This window comes from Capsicum annuum, chromosome 8 (genome assembly GCF_002878395.1).
Source record: "Capsicum annuum cultivar UCD-10X-F1 chromosome 8, UCD10Xv1.1, whole genome shotgun sequence".
NCBI lineage: Eukaryota > Viridiplantae > Streptophyta > Magnoliopsida > Solanales > Solanaceae > Capsicum > Capsicum annuum.
In genome coordinates this window covers 5,712,546-5,734,391 of record NC_061118.1, presented here as the reverse complement: position 1 = coordinate 5,734,391, position 21,846 = coordinate 5,712,546, and the positions used below count along the sequence as shown (strand labels likewise).

Here is a 21,846-nt window from a genome sequence, read left to right as displayed (position 1 = left end):
GGCTATATCTTGCCACTCAAAATTCAGCTTCTTCAAAGCCCACAATGCTTTATGTTCAAGATCAACATGTAAGTGACAAACCTTGACATACAATAGGTGATAGGGTGAAACACCAATTGGGGTCTTGAATATTGTTTGGTTAGCCGATAATTTATCATCAAACTTTCATGACCAATCAGTCCTATTGGCATTCACTATCTTGGCCACTATCTTTGCCAAGATGGACTTGATTTCCCTGTTGGACACCTCAACTTGTCCAGTAGTCCATGGATGATAAGGTGTTTCCACCTTGTGTTTCATTCCATACTTATGATCCAAATCAAATTCTTCCAACAATAGAACCCACCTAATAAGTCTAGGTTATACATCCTTTTTCACTATTAAGTACCACAATGTTGCATGATCAGTGTGAACAATCACCTTTGTTTCAATCAAATAAGACTTAAGCTTTTCAAAGGCAAAATTCACTGCCAATAAATCTTGTTCCATCATGGTGTAGTTCTTTTAAGCAAGATTTAGCTCCTTGATAGTATAGTAGATGAGAGGAAGGATCTTTTCTTTTCATTGACCTAGTACAGTCCCTAAAGCCAAACCACTCATATCACATATAATTACAAATGGCAAAGACCAGTCTAGAGATACAATAGTAGGCACAGTCATCAACTTCTCTTTCACGCACTTCAAAGCCTTCAAGCATGCTTCAGTAAACTCAAATTTTACCTCTTTCTCATGAAGACAACCAAGAGGGTTGGAAATCTTGGAGAAATCCTTGATGAACTGCCTTTAAAACCTCGTATGACCCAAAAATCTATGAATACCCTTTATAGAAATTGGTAGAGGTAATTTCTCTATCACTTTAATCGTTGCTCTAACTACCTCAATATCCCCTTTTGAAATTTTATGTCCAAGAACTATACCTTCTTTGACCATAAATGGCACTTTTCCCAATTAAGTACCAAGTTGCATTCTTCATACCTTCTAAGAGCATTTGCCAAGTTAACTAAGTAGTCATCTAAAGAATCACCAATGACTAAAAAATCATCCATAAATACCTCAATGGTTTCTTATACCATGTCAGGGAAGCTTGACATCATACAATACTGAAATGTGGCTGGAGCATTACATAGCACAAATGGCATAAGTCAGAATGCAAAGGTCCTATAAAGACAAGTGAAGGTTGTTTTCCCTTGGTCTTTAAGTGAAATAGTTATTTGGTTGTAACATGAATACACATCAAGAAAATAGTACAATCCTCTGCCCGCTAACATATCTAACATCTGGTCCATAAAGGGAATGGGAAAATGATCCTTCTGAGACCATGCATTCAACTTTCTATAATCCATGAATATTCTCTATCCTGTGACTAACCGCATTGGAACTAGATCATTCTTCTCATTAGGCACAACAATTACACCACCTTTCTTTGGAACATATTATACTAGACTGACCCACTTGCTATCTGCAATAGAAGATACTACAATCCAACCACTTAATTATATATTTATTCAAGACCTTCTACATAGGAGGATTGTTTCTAAGCTGATACTCTATACATGGAATATAATTTGACTCAAGTTGAATTTTATGAGTTTACAAATAGGGCAGAATACCCAAAATATCTATAATGGACCAACCAACGGCCCTCTTGAATCTTTGTAATACTGATAACAATGCTTCCACTAATGAATCAATCAAATCAGCTATAATAATTATCGATAAAGTTTTGTTGGCCCCCAAAAATGCATATTGCAAATGAGAAGGAAAGGCCTTCAACTCTGAGACCAGTGGATCTTTAATGGATGGGAAAATACATGGAGTAGTTCTATTCTTCAAATCTAAATCAAGATTCTTTGGTGCATAAGTATATGAACTATCCCATAAAGTACACATACCATCTCATCACACTCATCTCATCCATCACTATTAAAGTTTATGATCACGGATGCAAGAGCTTCAACACCCAACCTCTCTTAAATAAGACAAGTAGCATTAAAACTATTATCACAAAGAGTAACTAAATTGACATCATATAATAAAGACACTCCATCATCATACACATCAATCATGGATACCACCATTAACTCATTAGGCTACTTCATAGATTTGCATACATTGAATATCACTTGTTCATCATTGAGTCTCAGCATCCGATTTCCCAGATCTAAATCAATAAATATCCTTCCCATAGCCAAGAATGGTCTTCCCAAAATAATTGGGACTTAGAAGTCCACTTCACAGTCCAATATCACAAAATTTGTAGAAAATATGAAAGAAGCCACCTTTACCAATGCATCATATAAGATACCAACTAGCTTTCTCATAGTCCTATCTGTCATCACTAATCTCATGGTAGTTGGTTTAGGAGATCCCAACCCCAGCTATTTAAATGTGATAAATGGTATATGGTTGATGCTAGCACCCAAATCAGATAACCCATGATAAAAGTTGGAGGATCCAATGGTGCAAGGTATATTGAAAGCACCAAGATCTTTCTTCTTCTTTACCTATTATCTATTAGCTACTACACTATATTGATGAGTGTTGTCGATTGGCTCATATCGACTGACCTCTTTTTGGTATTAGATCTTTCATAAATTTTACATATCCTGCCATTTTCTCTAATGCCTCTACAAGTAGGATGTTGACTGATAGTTCTTTTAGAATTGACAAAAACTTCTGATACTTTTACCATTTTCTTATTTTTTAGCGTTTGGGGATAAAAAGGTGAGGTCTCGGGATAGGCTTTAAAACAAGATCCTCGGTATTTTCTTCTCATTTATCTTACTTTCTACTACTATCTAAATCAGCATGATCATCATTCTTTTTCTCATCTATAACGCGTATAGGTTGATCTATGGTGGATTTACCACTTCGGGTGGTAATGGTGTGGTAGTAACCATTATTATTTAATTAGCCACTATGTTACTTAGGAGAATGTCAGCTTATCTTTTATTTGTTGTGGCTAATATTTGACCAAATTATTGCTTGAATGCTGTAGCATGTGACTCAACTTTATGATTTAGACTTGACAGGTTTGACTTTATATCTTTAAGGTAGATCTCTTAACCCTTGACTAATTTCGACAACACGACTCTATTCTGGATTTTAAATCACATTTTCCTGGTGGAACATACTTGTCACTCTTCTTCTTGTAGTCATCTTTCCGCCTTCAATCACCATATCTCCCTTTACTTCTATCACCATATCTCTCTTTACTTCTATCTCTGTATCAATCATTATAATAGTTTTGACCTTGATTCCCTTACCTTTAGGATCAAAAATCCACCAACCTACGATCAATATACTTTACTTCTTCTTCAAATTCAATCTCAAAAGTTCTGGAAGTAGAACCCTGTGCCAAAACTGCATTCACTTTTTCAGTACTCATTATTATGAACTATTTAGTAATTAACCCAATATCTATATAAAATTGTGCAATCTCTTATGCTACTATATCCAGACCAGCTCTATAATCGTTGGCTACCCAATAGCATAAGTACCTGGAAAATATTTAGTATCTCTAGTATGCCAACTTTTATTAGTCACTGAAATATCATTCAACATATCCTATGCAGCATCCTATCAAAGATGCGTGAATTCACCTCCCAAAATTGTATTTGCCATTGCTCTCGAATTGACATTTAATGATCTATAGAAGATTTCCAACAAATTTGATCCTCTATGATTAGGTACCATGCTCAGCATCTTTTTGAATCTAAACCATGCTTCATACAAGGATTCTACAGGTATCTATCTGAAGTTATAAATCTAATCTTTAACCTGTAGCATCCTTGTAGCAGGGAAAATCTATATAGAAACTATTTATACAACTGATGCCAGGTATTGGTTGAGCCTCTTGGAAGTTCCCCTAGACATAGTGATGCTTCACCCATTAATGAAAATGGGAACAACCACAATCTCAAAACTTTCTGATCCACTCCTAGAATAGTAAATGATGTGCAGATCCCAGTAAAATTAGCAAGATGTATGTTCGCATCATCACTCATAGATCATGAAAATATACCCTTCAAGTTCAACAGTTAAGTCATGGTGCTTGTAATATCAAACTTCACATTAGGGGTAAAGCAAGAGAAATGATGGATCCTATCTAACTAGGTTCAATATAACCCATATTCTCTTCAATATCATATGGGTGTAAGTGTTGATATGCACGAATCAATGGAGCTCTGCCTATTTGAACTCTGTCTCATTGCTCAGCTCTTTATCAAGTCCTAGCTAGTCCTCCTTGCTAAGATAACCCAGCTTCTTTAGTTAATCAAGCCTCTTTGGTTGCTCTTCTCTCTTTCTCTATAATAGCTATTAGTTGTTTCATCTATAAATCTATAATATTCCATGGATCAATTAGATGACACGGGAGTGCCATATTGGAATCCACAGGTGGAAAGTCTTGAACTACATCACGAACTTGTCCTAACATTCTTCAGGTGTTTGAAGAATTCTTTCTGGATCTAGATCAATGGGTGTAAGAGATTTTCTCTTCTCCTAGTATTTGACATACACTGGTGCATGCCAAATCAAAAATAAAAAATAACGACCCACAAACTTTACTAATTCAATTAACTACTCAAATCATCTTCCCCAGCCACGGCACCAAAATTTGATGTTGCCAAAAATTAACCACTAAAAAAAGTGTGTTGCAGTCGATGCCAATTATAGTAACCTAACTAGGTTGGGGTCGAACCTACAAGGAAAATGTTGAACAATTTCTTAACTTGATGTAATTCATGAGCAGTACAGATAAGTAAATGGGGGGAATTTGGAATTATCAGTAACTAGTAACCAAATCTTTGATGCTTTTGAGGTGTAAACAATAGAATACCAACACTAGTCTTATGTTCCCCCTGGCTTCTTTACTTCGTAAATTTCTCATATTCAATCCACCTATTCTATTGCTCTGCATGTAAAGTCAATAAGATATGTATTATCAGTTATTTTATAAATGTGTTGATAAATCTCACCCTTTACCTTATGAGTCTAAGGGTGTCACCTTATTTCTCCTTATTTACAACTTTAGTTCACTTTCATATTTTAAGTCTCAAGTGATTAGATGAGATGATGGAATAGTAAGATGGAACTGAATCTCAAATTACTATGTTAATCCTCTTTCCCCAATCACAAACTTCCTTGTGAGGACGTATGGAAGTAGAGGCTATCCCAAGCTTCTGCAGCAACTCTGAGGTCAATTTTTATGAATAAGATTAAGATACATGCATACCTAGAATAGATGAATCTACCACTTCCTTTACATAGCCAACCTTCTAGGGTTACCACAACCCTAGTCAGGGAAATTAGCTGCCCATGTTCATGCAAAAATCCATGATAATCAACAAAGAAAGCATGTAATTAATTGCACAATAATGAGATAAATAAAATCTAGAATCTACAATTGAATAAAAAAACAAATTCTTAAGAACAAAGCAAAAGTGTGTAATAGAGTATATTGGAACATAAAAAGATATTAAAGAATGTAACCTAATAAAAGATAAAGCCTAGGGTATTTATAGTATCTCAAATAATACTCAAAAATCCTAATAAAAATATGAAAGGTAGAGTTACGTCAACACATGGTATGACTCGCTCATTCACTCGTATGCTCATCATACGAGTCATACTATGCCAATCGTATCCATTCAAGTGTCAAATCTCCCAAGGCTTTAACTTTTTGTTCTTCTTATGAATTATGCTCATGAGTCATACATTGACCATATGACTCATGGCCTTCACTCGTATCCACCTGGGACTTCTGCCTTTCCAAGCTTTCAACACTAGTCTATTTACGATTTTACTATATGAGTCGTACTCAGACTTCTGACTCATATACTTCTAAGACCTAAACTTTGGATGGTAGCTTTAGATTTTATTATACTTAGGATTCCTTTTCATGACCTGTACCTTATAATTACTAGTCGGATGCTCTAGTCGTATCTTCTCTATATAGAGATTCTCTATTTAGCTTTGTGTCGTATTGTGCTTATGAGCCATCCTACGAGTCATATACTGTGTTGATGACTTGTAAGGTAAATCTTATCTTAATAAGACTTTGTCTTTATAGGTATTTTTTTCCATTTTCATCCCAACACTATTGTAGACCTATTTTACTTGCAACAAATACAAAAGTACATCATATCTACTAAAACAGTTTAAGTCCATGCATAAATACAAGTTTTTTACCATTGAAAGTGCCATGTTTCCACGATGAATCAATTGTCTCATTCTTTCCATCGTTTTGATGGTATTTTGGTCATTATAGATCATTTGACTAAGTTAACATATTTTATTCCTTCGGTGCAGAAAAATTAGCCCATATCTATGTTTATAAGATAGTCCATTTACATGGGGTGCCCATTTCTATCATTTTGGACCATGATTCAATGTTCACTTTGAGGTTTTACAGAGCCTTTAAGAAGGAGTTGGAAACTCAGGTGGATCTCAGTATAGCCTTTTATGCATCTATCGACTGTCAATTGGTGAGGACCATTCAAGTGCTTGACAATATGCTTCGAGTCTGTGTTATGGATTTGGGGGCTAGTGGGAGTAGCACTTAGCCTTGGTAGAGTTTTCTTATAATAATAGTTATCATTCGAGTATTAAGATGCGCTATTTGAGGATTTCTATGGTAGGAGATATCTTTCTATGATTTGATGGTTTGAGACTTTTGAGCATAGGCCTTGTGGTATTGATATGCTTTAGGAGTCGTTAGATAGAGTAATGGTAATTCAGGATAGGTTAAGAGCAGCTCAAAGAAAGAAAAAGGCCTATGCAGATCCTAGGAGTTGTTCCTTGAGATTTGGAGTTAGTGATCATGTATTTCTCCATGTGTCGTCCATAAATGGTGTGATGAGGTTTAGGAGAAAGGGTAAGCTTAGTTTGAGATATGTTGTACCTTTTGAGATTATCCGCTCAGTTGGGAAGGTAGCTTATGAGTTATCTTTACCTCCAGATTTTTCCGTTATTCATCCAATTTTCTAGGTCTCCATGTTGCAATGATATATTACCAATCCTTCTCATGTTATTAGGCGTGAGCCAGTCTAGTTGGATGAGCATTTGACCTTTGAAAAGGAGCGGGTGCTCATTTTGTCTAGTGATGTGAGGTGGTCACACACTAGAGGGATTCTTATAGTTAAGGTTTAGTCGAGGAACAACCTAATAGAGGGGGCCACTTAATAGATCGAGTGTGAGATGCAGACTCAGTATCCTTACCTGTTCGATACTTTGGGTATTTTTTGATCTTTCGCTTTTGGGGATGAAAGTTCCTTTAATAGTGTATATTGTATGACCCTTGTGGTCATTTTCCGCATTTCTTATTATTTATACCGTTAGACCCTTTCCATAGCTACCCAAAGTCATTTATGACTTGCTGGAGCTGACCAGTCGGTTATCAGGAAGTTGGTTTGGTTTTTAGAGCCAATTCCCTATTTTGAAGTCTATGTTGGTTTAAAATGGACACCGAATTAAAACTTCAGAAAAACAATCTCCAATACAAATTCCAACTGTGTCAGCAGCTCCAAAATATCGATTTTGGGCTAGGTAGACCATTGGTTTAGGTCCCAGCTCTCCTGAGCATATTTTGACCTATTGGTTAGAAAGTTAGAAAATTGGGAGATAGGGTGTGAGACCCACATTTGGTTGAAATGACCACGGATGAAAAATCCAACTTCCCCATTGTGTTTGAAACATTGAATATAGTTTGGTAATATAGTTCATTTGTGTAAATCATATTCTGAATGAATCTGATGCCATAGAAGAAACTTGGAAAAAATTTCCAAGTTTCAATTGATAACTGGTGTTGGAGATGTGATAACGCTCAACTTACACGTCAATTTAAGTGCAAGGCGGTCTTCATCAATATATTTACCCAACTTGTAGTAGGGGTCAAATCCACGAGGAATAATGTAAGTGACGACTAAATTACTTTGGAACTATAGATACTAGATAAATTCAAACCAATAGTACAAAAAGATAAAAATGGGGGGTTTGAAAGATATCACACTTAATATTTCTCTTTGGAATTTTCTAGTATAACTTTGGGGCTATGAATAATTAGAGTCTAGGCAATTAGGCACATATCTTGGGATTATGCTTTCCTAGGGATAACATGTACATGAGTGTGTGATAGTTTGATACAAATTCTAAGTATTGGTGATGTGGTAGGCTAGGTTCGAAGTCCTTGAGGCTAGTTCGTCAACAAAACCCCAAGGGTGTCACTCATTGACCCTTTCGGGTACATAATGAGTGCGTGCTTCAATCAAAACCATGTAATACCTCAATTAGACACCCCTATTCCTAGGATTGTTCCATAAGTATAGTCAGCTTCACAATCACCCTTATGTTTGAGATAGTGAAAATTAGTCAACCATGCTCATAAATTATCTATTATTGCCTTTGTTCCCACATCTCTCTTTCAAGGATGATGTGGGTTACAAAAGTTCACCCAAACCCCTCTTTGAAGGATGGTTTGCGCTTTCAACAGCTTTATATTTTCATATATCAAACCCATTTGAGTATTTGAGGCTTTCACCCATAAAGTCCGACCAAGTCACTCAAGCAATAGTAGATTCCAACATCACAAACTAATAAATTCACAAACAAATCACATCTCACACATATTTACACCTTATTCTAGCATAATCCAAAGAGAAAAAACTAGCTACTCATAAGATAGATAAGTAAGATTTTACCCAAAATCTCCATTTATTGGATTTAAGAAAATCTATGTGAATGTTGTTACTTCATACTATGAGATCCAACAAATCTTCAATGGGAGCTCACTAATTTTTCACTTGGAAGTGACTTCAAAATATTCTTCACCCCAAATTTATACAATATTTTCTTCTTTAAAAATGGAGGCTACAAACCCTAGAACATTCTTCAAAATTTGGGAAGATGGAATATCTTCAATAATAGGGTTTGAGTTTTCTTTTTGTAAAATTTAGGATCAGCCACATGCATTTACATTTCTTCCCTTGGGTTACACTTTCTCGCCAAACTGCGACCGCACAAGCTTGACCGCGACCTTGCTAAACTCACGTGATCACGCCTTGTTGACTTGCTTGACTCCCATGATTGCGGTCCTCATACCGCAACTGTGGTACCTAGGTCTATGTCCTACTCAAAGTCTTCAGCTACACTTTATTTCTTCCGTTTGATCATTTTAAGCTATAATCCACTTCTTTCTATCTCAACTATGGTCCTGCAAAATATGGATATTCATGTATTCAATCACAATTATGTCTCATTTATTCATTCAAAACATGGTAATGTGCACAAATGTTTAGTGAAAATTAGTGGTAAAATCACCTCTCATCAACACCCCCAACTTAAAGCTTTTGCTTGTCCTCAAGTAACACTATCTCTTACATCATACAACAATTATCTATGACCAAACTTCATGCCTCAAATCTCACAACAACTTTATCTTAGTCACTACCACAAGTATCTCGTTACACATGGGTTAAGCATTTTTCATTATGCCCTTCAACATAAAATGCAATATCTAGAGATGCACAAGACTTCTAAGAGCAACCAAGCAACACTAACAAATACTTTAGAAGTGACTCACTTTTGACCAAAACTAAGCTATACTCCATTTGCCTCATCACTCGGAAAGTGACAAAATCACCCACCTTAACTCATTCACATGCCTCCTCACAAAAAAAATTCCATACACCAAGCTACCAAATATGCAACAAGGGATTTAAGAGCAAAAACTCCCTCTCTTACAAAAGAACTCTCTTTGTTAACAAGTGTCATACCATAGGATTGCCTTTATTTTCAATCACCAGTATAAGGGAAGTAAATGGTTAAAGATATCAAAGGACTTTTTGAGTTTACAATGTAGGTTCGGGTTAGGGTAAGATATCATTTGGGAGCAACATAGCTACACCCTACCTTGAACATTTACATCACACTTATTTAATCTGCCTTTTGACTATGGGACACTCCTCATTGTTTTTCTCTTATTTCATATTCCTACATTTTGCTTCCATTGTTCACCCACTATCTTTCATTTGTTTTTCTTGCAACTTTTGTGCAATTATTTCCTTTGTTGGATCTTCTTTTTTTTATTCATTTATTTTCAATGTCTAGAAATTTAGGTATTTCAGTTACAACTTTGTGGACCCATACTTACTTTCGTCAATCTTCACCACCCCTAACTAAGGCTTTTATCCTCAAGTTGTATTTTGAAGTTCAAAGAGGGTATGGTTCAAAAGAGGGATAAATGAATGGTTCATGGCTTGTAATGTGTTTGCCAAAGAAAGGTCCAAAGACTTAAAGTGGGTAACTAGGGATTGCTTTTTTGATTGGGTGGGATTTTTAGGATAAAGTGGCTTCCAAAGTCACAAGAATGGCCTAAGCTCATTTCTCCAACCTGATACGATCAAAATTAGCCTAGAGAGACGAACCGGGCAACTTCTAGATAACACAATTATACAAGAGATGAATGCAAATAGCTCACCACACACGGCATGTAAAATTTTCCAATGAGGCTCAGTTTCCCCTAACATTTGAGACAAAAATATGAGTATCTATTAGTATTAACAAGTCAAAAATTTGTGGAGCCACAAAAGAGAAAAAGTTTTGTTACAAAGTTGCTCACATCCATGCCCTTAATTTTTGAAAATTTTTGGATGGAGAGGTCTATTTATTTTGCATTATCACCACGTACAATTTTCTAAACATGGCAACAACCGAAGCCTTAGTCTATTATTTTGGCTCAATATGGGCAAACCAACCATATGGCTACTCATACTTCACCAATGGGGCACAATGGGACCCTAAAATTTACACGCCATAGGTACTCAGAATTTCATTGCATTAATGACATAGATGCCACAGGTACTTAGAATTCTTCTATATCTATGGCTCAAAACCTAAACTCAACAATTTACCCTTAAGAATGTCATCACTCAATCTATCATAGGTCAAGTCTCATCATGAATCATCATACTCAAAATAAAACTAAAGTTAAAATAAAAACTAAAAATAAAACTACATGATAATCCATGAAAATGTGGGCACCATCAGAGTGCCCAAAATATGGGATCTCAAAATAAAATAGAATCATATCCAAAATATCATCCAAAACAATAATAAAAACATCCAGCAACAGTCAAAATAATACAAAATCTAGGGTAAACACCCCCAATTAAGAAGCTAGTAGTGTCCCCACTGCATGATTAATAAATCATAAGGAAAAAGTAAGGGGTCTCCCTAGATCTGCATCAAGAATAACTCTCTCCCGTTGACTCTATACCATTACCACCGGCATCATCAGCTGACCAATCTACAGGGGCCTTTTCATCACTCTCTATATAGGGAAAAGGAAATTTATCATAGGTTTTTAGGACCTTTCATAGGCCCTTTACCCCTTTCCATATCATGTTGAAGAATTTTTCCCACTTCTTCTCCCTCTTATCCATCTTCTTATAGGAGTCCATAAGGTCCCTGTATGATTTAGCTAAGCTGGGTAGGCTCTCTCTAACCTAGAAATAGTAGATTCCTGCTTCTTCTTCTCCTCATGATATGTGTCAGAATCTGACCGAGTCATATATGAGTGGCGAGCGATGGAAGACTCTCCTGATCCCTAAGGAAATCTAGACACTAGCTCTCTAATCTCCTATATCTAACCTGAGATATCATCAAAGGGGTTGGCTAATGAAGGTTTACAAGAATTTGTTCCCTCTTGGGTAGACTTGATTGAGTCCATCTTTTTTTTCTTGCTCTGACCTAGGGCATTCTCACACTAAAATTTTAGTGGGAAGATGAGGGGACCTGGGAGCACCTATGTATCTGCAACATACTCTTCCACATGTGTTTTTTTACATAGCTTACTAATGAGGGATGAGAAGAGAAGTTGTGTACCTTCATGGTTCTTGAAGTACCTCCGCTCTGAGAGCACAATCTCGTCTATATTGAGTGTAATTCCAGATAGGATACAAGACACAATCCGAGCTCGTAAGTCTATGACAATGATAATGTGCGTGCATGGTGATACTCTGCTACAGATGATATTTAGCCAAAGCTTGTCCTTAGTTGTGAAGTTATTCATCAAAATGTCTTTCTTGGTGGTTGTCTAAGGAACCTCTTTATTAGGACAAAGAATGTCATCCATTCAGGTCCCTGGCTCGTATGTTTTTGCATGAAACTGCTCCATGTCAGCATCTGGGAGCGCATACACATTGATCCACTTTGCTCTAAAATTCTCTTACTTACCTCGTATTGTCATCACTTGATTTGTGAGAGAAACTACGCTGAGGTTCACGTAGAACTCACGTACCCACTGCTCATTTGCATGGTAAGGGTCCAGAGCAAAGTACCTCCAACCAATAGCTATGAGTCTGGCATAGAAACCTAGAAGCTTCTCCTCCACTTTGTTCAAACTGATACCCCTCTTAGAGAGCAACTTTGACCTGGGCAAATTAGCATAGTAGAGGTTTTGACATTGAGCTGCCATGAATCTGGTGTTGTTTTAATCTCCCATTTTGGTGGCTTAGTACCTTTGGGCAATGAGATCTAGACCATTCTTAGCATTATCATACCAAAATCATGCTTGATTAATCAGATAAACTCGTGTAGTAGTGTTGTAGGAGGTTTTAAGGTAAGAAATAGATGTGCAAAAATTTTGGCTACTGCAGACAATTTCCCTCAGATATGGCGTTAGTAGAGTAGTGACTACAATCGTGATGCCGCGATCGCGATCATTGGGACCATGATTATGGTACCTAAGACCTTAGTCGACAAATTTTGCACATCATTCAAAACATAATTTTAACTACAACTTCTTGTTTCATCAGGGAATATCAACATTATTATTAGAGAATTTAAGCCTAGAATGTGTGATTATAGCCCCTAACTTAAAGGAATTCACATTGAACTCATTGGGGCATTGAATCAAACACATGCTGTACACGTCAATTTTAACAACTTAAGGCCTAAATCTGGGTACTTAAGACTTCCCCATATGTGTGTACATCAACTACAATATCTAACAACCACAATATTCAGAAATAAGCATGCAATTTAGTATTTAAAATGCTATTTCAGGTATTTTCCTAACCTACAATTTCTAAGAATACAATTTATATAAAAAACAAAGGGGTTGAGGCCACATACCAAGTTTGGAGATGCAGATAGATTGAATTGACACTTGGATACTTAACACTAAGCCAAAATCTGTAGAGAATCTGAGAGAATTTTGGAAAAGTTACATGTGAAGAAATAGTAGTCGGATGGTCATCTAAACTGATTCGATCGTGATCGCAATCCCAATTTTGCAATCATGTTCATGATTCTTTAACAATTGTGGTTGCATAGACCATGGTCGTGGTAACTGAGACCAAAATTCAAGTCTCTTGCACTCCTCTACTTAGTCCCAATATGCCAATTTCACAATTCACTTTTAAATTTCAATCAAAATTTCTCCTAGCGCCACCTTTTCATAGATTATGCATGAATAGATTGAAAAATAAAATCTACTATATCCCCAGCAATGGCACTATTTTGATAACGCTCAACTTACTCCCATTCTCAAGGGGTAAGACGGTCGTTGTCAATATCCCAGCTAGCATTGGAGTTGAATCCAAATGGAGTGAAATATAAACATCAAGTCCTATGGGTGCTCTAATTACTAAAAGTATACTCAGAATGCAAACAAAAACAACATTTAAAGTAAAATGGGGGGCTTGGTTTGAATTTTTTTATAACAATATTTGGTCAAACAACACACTAGTATAGCACTTTTGATTTAAAATCTAGTTTGGATATGATCTTAGGATTATGCCTACCTAAAAGTAATGAGCATGTGGGTAAATGATGGCTTACCATGAATCTTAGTTATTAAGTGGGAGATATGTTAGGTCAAAGGTCTTTGTAGTTAGTCTTTCAACAAAACCACCAAGATATCACCTATTGGCTCTTTCAAGCACCTAACAAGTGTGTCATTTATAGTCACCTTAAACCTCAATTAAACATCCCTATTTCTAGGAGAATGCCTATGATATGACTTACACTCTATTTACACTTATGTCTAATATTTTAAAAGGTAGCAAACCACATACTTAAGTGTCCACCACTACTTTATCCCCCTATAAACCTCTTTCATGGATGCTAAGGATTCTCATATGTTTACCTTCATCACTCTTTCAAGGATGATGAAGGGTTTTTAGAGTTTAGGGTTTTCACCCATCAAAACCATTTAGAGATTTGAGGTTTTCACCCACAAACTCTAACTATTAAACTCAAGCAATGGTAAAATCCATACTTAACAACTAAAAATCATGCAAATGGACCAAGACCCATACACAATTACACTTTAGTTAGACATAATCCCAAGACTAGAGAAATTAGCTACTCATAAGATAAGGAGGAAGAATTATACCATGTAATTCATCCATGGCATCCATAATAATAGAAGGTAAAGATAATTTTCACTTCACACTTCAGTCTCATCAACTTCTTCTTGGAATAACAAATACAATAAATATGGAAATATATTTTTCACCAAATTATAGGGTTTCAACAATGTTAAGTTTTTGAATCTATTCTATTGCATAAAATAAAAGGATATGAGCATCTTTTCATAGCTTGCTGGGGTGCCTCAAATCGAGCACTTAGTTTAATATCTTAGCATGACACCTCCTCTACATCCTTTATTCTACCACTTAGAAGATTTAAATCTCCATCCCAGCTTTTATTCACTATGAAATAAGCGTTAGAGGGACAGAAAATTTAGATCTTCCAAGATAAAACTTGGAAGAAGCAAGGAAATGATGAGGGAGCTTTTATCTCCCCATTTTGAAGACTTGAACCATTTACCCAATTTCACATCAAACTTTTGGTTTGGCTCCTTTGTTAAAGATGAAGACATCAGTAGGCCACTAGTTTCACATCAAAAGTTGAAGTACTTGGCCATTGATAGTGGGGCTTCCATGTGTTCTCTTAGATTATAAAATCCCAAAATGTAGGGATTGTGCTACTTCTCCCCACAATCCACCATTTGCCTATGTAGATGGATTCTCATCACATCTTCTAAGCATAATGTTGAAAAGTGGTTTGAATGAGGTCTAAACCCTAATTCTAGAATTGCCTCCTCTGTAGCACTGTCACCCCAAAATGAACTAGAGTCATCATAAGAGATGTGTTTTAGTTCTTTTTTTGAATCTAGTACCATTTCTCTTATTTGGACATCTTTCACATCATTTGATTCATTTGATTGGGAAATGACCGAGGATTCTTCACTACCTAGCTCATCATCATAGCTTGGTTTCACTTCTTGATTAGCCTCCTCTTGGGAAATGGGCAAGGTAGTAATCACTATAAGAAAAATATCCTTTAGGGAAGGGATTACCATCCCTAAAAGTTCAATTATGGTCGCAAATGATCTTTTAGAATGAGATAATGTTGGTTGTGGCTCGTCCTTATAGCCTCCTTCGCTAAAGGTATTTTGCGATGAGGTACTCTAGATGGTTGTTAAATGTCATTAGAGATGGTAACATATTTGGTCACAAAAACACTTTTAGTGACTATATATGTTGTCCCTAATAGATGATTTTCATCTTTAAAGAGTAGTTATTTTCTGGTCGCTAAATATTTTTAGCGATGAGTAACTACCTTGTCCTAGATTAATCTATCACGATGACATCTAACTCGTCCTAGATTAATCCTTATGGAAGAGCATATGACTCTTCCTAAATTAACCTTTAGAGATAAGCAACTAACTCGTCCTCGATTAACCTTTCGAGATGAATAATCTAACTCATCCTAGTTTGCTACTAAAATCATAAAATTTATATATTTCATTGCTAAATATAAAATTGCTACTGAAAATATCAAAGGATGGTAAATATAGTTTTAATATTTGATAAATAGAAAAAACTCAACCAATTAACATCTCGTGCTAGAATATGATGTCAATAGTTTCAATATTTGCTAAAAAATAAAAACTTAACCATTTAACATCTCGAGCTGTATCATATCAATAGTTTTAATATTTTCTAAATAAAAAAACCTAACCAATTAACATCGCTAGCTAGAATTTGTTGTCAAGTTTACATAATGTTCTTAGCAAAATAATAATGAGCCCGTGCATTTTATGAACTTGTACTTTCATTTGTAACTTTAATCTTCAGAAATCTGTGAGAACAAAATTTTGGAAAGACAATTAATAACTATGATATATAATTTAATATACATAACAAGCAGAGAATTAATAAGAGTCTATATGTACATACTTTCAGATTGGGTGATACTCCTAAGTCTTAACCTGAGAATTAATAAGCAATATGCAAAAAATATCAAAACAATGGAGAAAAAAATGCAAATGCAGTCCTAGCTTGCATAAATGCATTGTAGAAAGAGAGGGACACAAGTCTATCTAACTACTAAAAGGCATCTACGAAGATGGCAACTGTATTGAATGGAGAAGATGACATTAGCAAGCTTATTTTGAGGTACTAGGATGTAAGACATACATATTCAAATTTCTAGTATGTTTTGATAAACCATCTGACAGAGCCTAGGTAACAAAGCATGAGACAAAGAGAATAATTAGAGGACAAGTTTCCAAAAGACTCACTAGCAGATTTGCTACTATAATAGACTAAAATAACAAACCTATTTGACAGTGGTGGATCTCCGATCAGATAGCTGTCGGCTCAAAGAGACAACAAGTTGCTTTAGACGTCCACAAAACTAAGGAAAATCAATTGCACATCCATCTTTACTTTTGTATTTATGTGATAATCACATTGTGGATATGTTGGGACTTAAATACACAACAATCATCCCATATATAATTGATGATATCACTGTAATTCAAACGTACAAGAGGGCTTCCATGTTCAGTAGCAGCCACACACTACTAGTATTGGGACATAAATTTGATTTTACGATTTATAAAATCGTAAAAAGAAACTTACTTGTAATGGAGCAACAAATGGAAAGCATACTGCCTCAAGGGACTTCTTAGCACGTTCTAGAGGAAGTTCTATACTAACCATACTATAAAAGATAGGACCAACATGTTTATTTTGCAGGGTGGGTGGTGAGAATAAGGATTTAACAATATAAAGAACCTAGCTTCATATAGAGATTTAACAAGGAATGGTTGGTTAGTGGATATGGGACAGCAAGAAGGACAAGGATGATGACATTCATTTTTATCTCTAATATTGTACTGAAGAGACTGTCATATCGTGTCTACAATACTCCTTGTTCATTCAACAAATTACTTATTTTCTATTAGGTTTATATATTTAATTACTATTATATGAAATTTTATGAGAACTCTATACCTAACTATCGGACCAGATATAGGAGAAGAATTACTCAACCACATCATCTCTTCGTTGTATTCTATTCATACAGTCAGTTATGAAGAGTAAGGAGAAATTGAAAAATGATTGTGGATCTAATATCAATTAGAATCCAACCACTACTTGGATTGTTAATACCCTATGTATGTTTGTGGCTATTATGAGGCCACAAAATGGGTAGGCTAATTTAACCAGGATACCCCAATAGGTAAATCTCCTACCCTACCAATATCCACGAATCCCATCACCTCTTACTTTGATGGAAAAAATTAACTACCTGTTTGAAGTAGCTGGTGCTGATGAGGCAACTTGGGAAGCAAAGGAATTATCTGCATGTTGAAATAGTAAGGTAACAAAGAATAAAAACAAGTCAACATAATTTCTTAAGTTAAAAAAAGTTGAATAGACATAATTTTAAACCATCATTCAGACCTTCGACATTACTTTGGCTCCAATATCAGAAACATAATCTAATATAGCTCATATACAATACAAGGCAGCCTTTGCAGGACGCCAATCAGAATTCTGATTTTGTCCACAGTGACTGGTAGGCTGTATAAAATCAGCAAAAGTTATTATCTAAAAATAAATGCAACTCTACTATCTAAGACATAAATGCAACTCTACTATCTAAGACATAATGTTCTAATGACTTTCACAATTTGCATAAGCTGAAACAAAGTTTAGGAAACACTAGTTAGAGATTATAAAATAACCAACATAGGGTGTGTCAAAAGGTTAATAACATTTAGTGCATGAACTTCCTTAGAACTAAAGGCAATCTTTAGGAATCCTAAAAATAAAGGTTAATTCTGAAAAATAAAAGACCTAAATGATATTGCTAACCATAATACAATAGGGAAACAATTGGGAAACTGTCAAACGCTCAAAAATTCAACTTGACCAACTAAAATTAAAATTCCAGGTCATAAAGCACGAAAAAACCAAACTCTTTTTTTATAACATTGACGGCTGGGTTGTCTTGTCTACACGAATTCAAGAGGATAATGTATATTTAATTAGTAAATGTTATGACAGTAGAAGGAAAAAAACTTGAAGAAACTAGATTAATTTTAGGTAAAGAGGCGGATGGTGCAAGAAACTTTAACTTGGTGCGTTGGATAACTGTTACATCTCCTAAAAAATAGGATACCTAGGAATTACAATGCTTAAAAGTCTTTAATAAAGCTTTACTAAACAATTGACTTTGGATGTTCGCGAGGGGTAGAGGGTGGGGTGGGGGTACAAGCTCCGTGAAAGAGGTGGTAGTTGATAAATATGGTATTACTAAAGAGGGTTGGAGAACTAAAGATATCACTTTAGCTTAGGAGTGTGATTTGTGGATGAATATCATGAAGAGATGGGATTTATTTTTGGGAAAATATCTCACTCAAGGTCGAACAGTGATGTTTTGGGGACCTAGCAAGTGTCAAGACATATTATAGATGGATGGAGTCCACAGATTGTACAGAATATCATGTATATTAGCCCCATTAAAACCCTAACCCTGAGGATAAAATAAGTCATTAGAACATTGATGCAATAGAAACAGTATAATATTTTCTTGTTAGAATTATTAGCAAACCGCACCGAGCATAATAGCAACCTCATAATCAATTTCCCCATGTCTGTCGATCCCAGCATCATGGATCTTGAGGACTTTCATCCAATTATTGATCAAATCAATGAGCATTCTTTGGATTTGATGGTCTGCATTGGTTGCCTCGCTGAAACAGCGTCTACTAAATGCATCTATCTCATCCATGAAAATGATACAGGGATACAAATAAAGATAATAGAGTGTTAATATTTTAGGGCACCTCCAGAATCATTCTACAAGTCCAACACTCCCAATATATGAAATGAATTCGATTGAAATCTTACTTAGTAATCACAAGCATAATTAAACATTTCCCAAATTAATCTTACACTCTTACAAATGTACTTATCAATAATGGCACTTGATATGACCTGCAACAATCACCAATTATAAATGCCCATTATGAGATGTTGTTAGACTGTAGATATACCCAAATTCTAGTATGTACACCTTTAATAAATTGGTATCTATGTTGCTAGTGATTGCCTTGGCTAACAATGTCTTTCCCATTCCAAGAGGTCCATAGAGAAGAACACCCTCAGATAAAATCCTTGTTTACCTAAGAACTAATATTACAAGCAAAAACATTTCTATACATGGCTCTAAATGTAAAAGAATACAGAAAATTATATTTAATAATTTACCTATGGAGGCTTAATCCTCAGGAGGAAAAGCTAGGGATTCATTAGAGGCAACTCTATGGATTCTCTTAGCTCCCTGATCTAATCTGACTGTCCACCCACAACAGAGTAATTGATATTGCAAAAATCTTCATGACGCATGTTGTATACAACAGGATCAACTTGCCATTAATTTCTCAAGTTAAGGAAACTGGGGATGAACATATGTAATAATTCTAAATATAGGCCTAGACATTTTACACTTGCAAGCAAAAAAATGATTACTAATTTCACGGGGAAGTGCCCGCTTGATTGTAAGTGTTGTCATGTTGAGAACCTCTCTTGTGCCTGAAGTTAGTTTTTCCTTATCCACTTTATTGTGACAGCCAACCATATACCTTGGACCGCTGCTAGCTTTTACTATCACTAAAAAGTTAAAAAAGGTCTAAGTAACTTTTTTCATGTAAAGGAAAAAAATAAACACTTTTTGATCAATAATGCATTTCTATGACTAAAAAAGTAAATGAATATTAGTTAGTATAAAGGGTACTTATAACACTCATTATCTAGAGGTCGGAGCACTTCTCCTATGATTTCTCCAACACTCTGAAGTGACTTCAAACCATCTTCTATTTTAGCATATTCCTTTTTGGTAGCCCGGTTCTCTCTCATTGAGGAGAATAACTTGACAATCAATGGAATAAATATAATGATAGAAGATTAAAAAGAATATGAATATTATGAAGTTTTACATGACCAGGAATTTAAGTTGCTTATTAGATTGTAGGAACACAAAATAATAGAAGGAAGAAATAACAAAAAAGAATCACAAAGTACTACAGAATGTATCACTAGCCTCATGGTCATTAATAACAGAATAGTTGATCTATATCTTACTCTCTGATGTATCACAAATGAAGTTATACAAGCTCCAGGAAACTAACGACATAGTCACAGAATATGTTAGGTGAGCATATGCTTAATCTCCTATTTCTGATAAAAAGCTTCGTTTTATGATAGTTCTATATTAGGGATCTATATCAGAATTACTACACCATTCTTTCTGAACAAAAGGATAGATGATACTTGAGAATAAAAGTGTCAAAGCATGCTTAAATATATATATATATATATATATATATATAGACACACACATGCACACACATATACAAACACAAACAACATGTATAAGCGTATGTAATAGGTCCTTATACCAACCATAGCGGGAGTTCTAGTGCATCGAGATGCCCTTTCTCTTAATCTGCGCTATCAAAAGTGCAACACATAACACTAATAGATCCTTATACCAAGCAATGATACTCATATGCTTCCAGAATTTTCATCTTCATTAAGGCTTAATTTCAACATAAGGAAATCATAGTTTAAATTACATTGGCTATAACCATGGCACTACAAAACAAATCTCACACAAGTTGTGCAAGGCAGGTTCAAATATAATCTAAGACTCTTTTTGCATTTAAAAATCCTTACTTTAATCCCATAAATAGTCCTTACATTATATTACTAGCACAAAATATCTCATTTCAATTATCTGTGTGTTTCTTCATTTGCAATAGAACATAACATATCTAATCTTATCTACAACAAAAGTAAAACAAAAGAACAGAAGTCCTAAGCATTGCAACTGAATTATAGAGAGATAATAACTGACCATCCACAAATTGTCAAATTTCATAGTAAATTATTGAGTTGTACAAATAAGAAAAATGACAGATTCGGATAGAATAAAGTAGGAAGAATAAGATCGACAGCTCAAATAACCAAGTAATAAAACTAATTTAGAATAATTTTGGAAGAAAAGAGAAACTAGATAGAACAAAAATCATACCTCAAATTTTCGACAGAGATAAAACAAAGATTAGGGAAAATTAGCTACAATAACCCAAATTGAAAAATCAATTGACAAAGTTGCTCCCTCACTCATTGTGCATCTGCAAATTAGTGTGTGTATTGATGGAGTTCTAGGGTAAATTTATGACCAGCCATTGTATTTGAGGATTGAAAATAATGTACAATGTGTGTATGTATATGTTGTTTTTGAGAACGAGTTCGTGTATTAGGGGCGTATTAGTATCATGTAAAAAGGAATAATTAATTAAGGATCTTATCAACATACTAAGTGAAATAAAATAAAATTGTTAAAATTTTAATTACATTTTGGTGTTAGTTTTTCCCGCTCAAAGCTCCTAATTACAATTTGGGACTAGTTAAATTTTTTTTAGGGACCGGATTTTGTACCTTAACAATAAAATATAATATTAAGGACAAAATT

The 21,846-nt window shown here is 35.0% G+C and overlaps 1 long non-coding RNA gene across 4 annotated transcripts; it reads right to left on the bottom strand.

Annotated features, from left to right (window-relative positions):
- Positions 1-15,922: 15,922 nt before the first annotated feature.
- Positions 15,923-21,639, bottom strand: LOC107879630. 4 transcript variants are annotated; one of them, XR_007043455.1, is made up of 4 exons: positions 21,403-21,639; positions 17,766-19,979; positions 17,611-17,662; positions 15,923-16,152 (listed from the first exon to the last, which is right to left on the bottom strand). It is a non-coding gene; the product is annotated as an uncharacterized LOC107879630 (long non-coding RNA). The 4 variants fall into 4 exon arrangements; XR_007043456.1 differs by lacking the exon at positions 21,403-21,639 and having other exon boundaries at positions 17,766-17,885; positions 18,924-21,391; XR_007043454.1 differs by lacking the exon at positions 21,403-21,639 and adding an exon at positions 16,251-16,282 and having other exon boundaries at positions 17,611-21,391.
- Between the last annotated feature and the right edge of the window lie 207 nt (positions 21,640-21,846).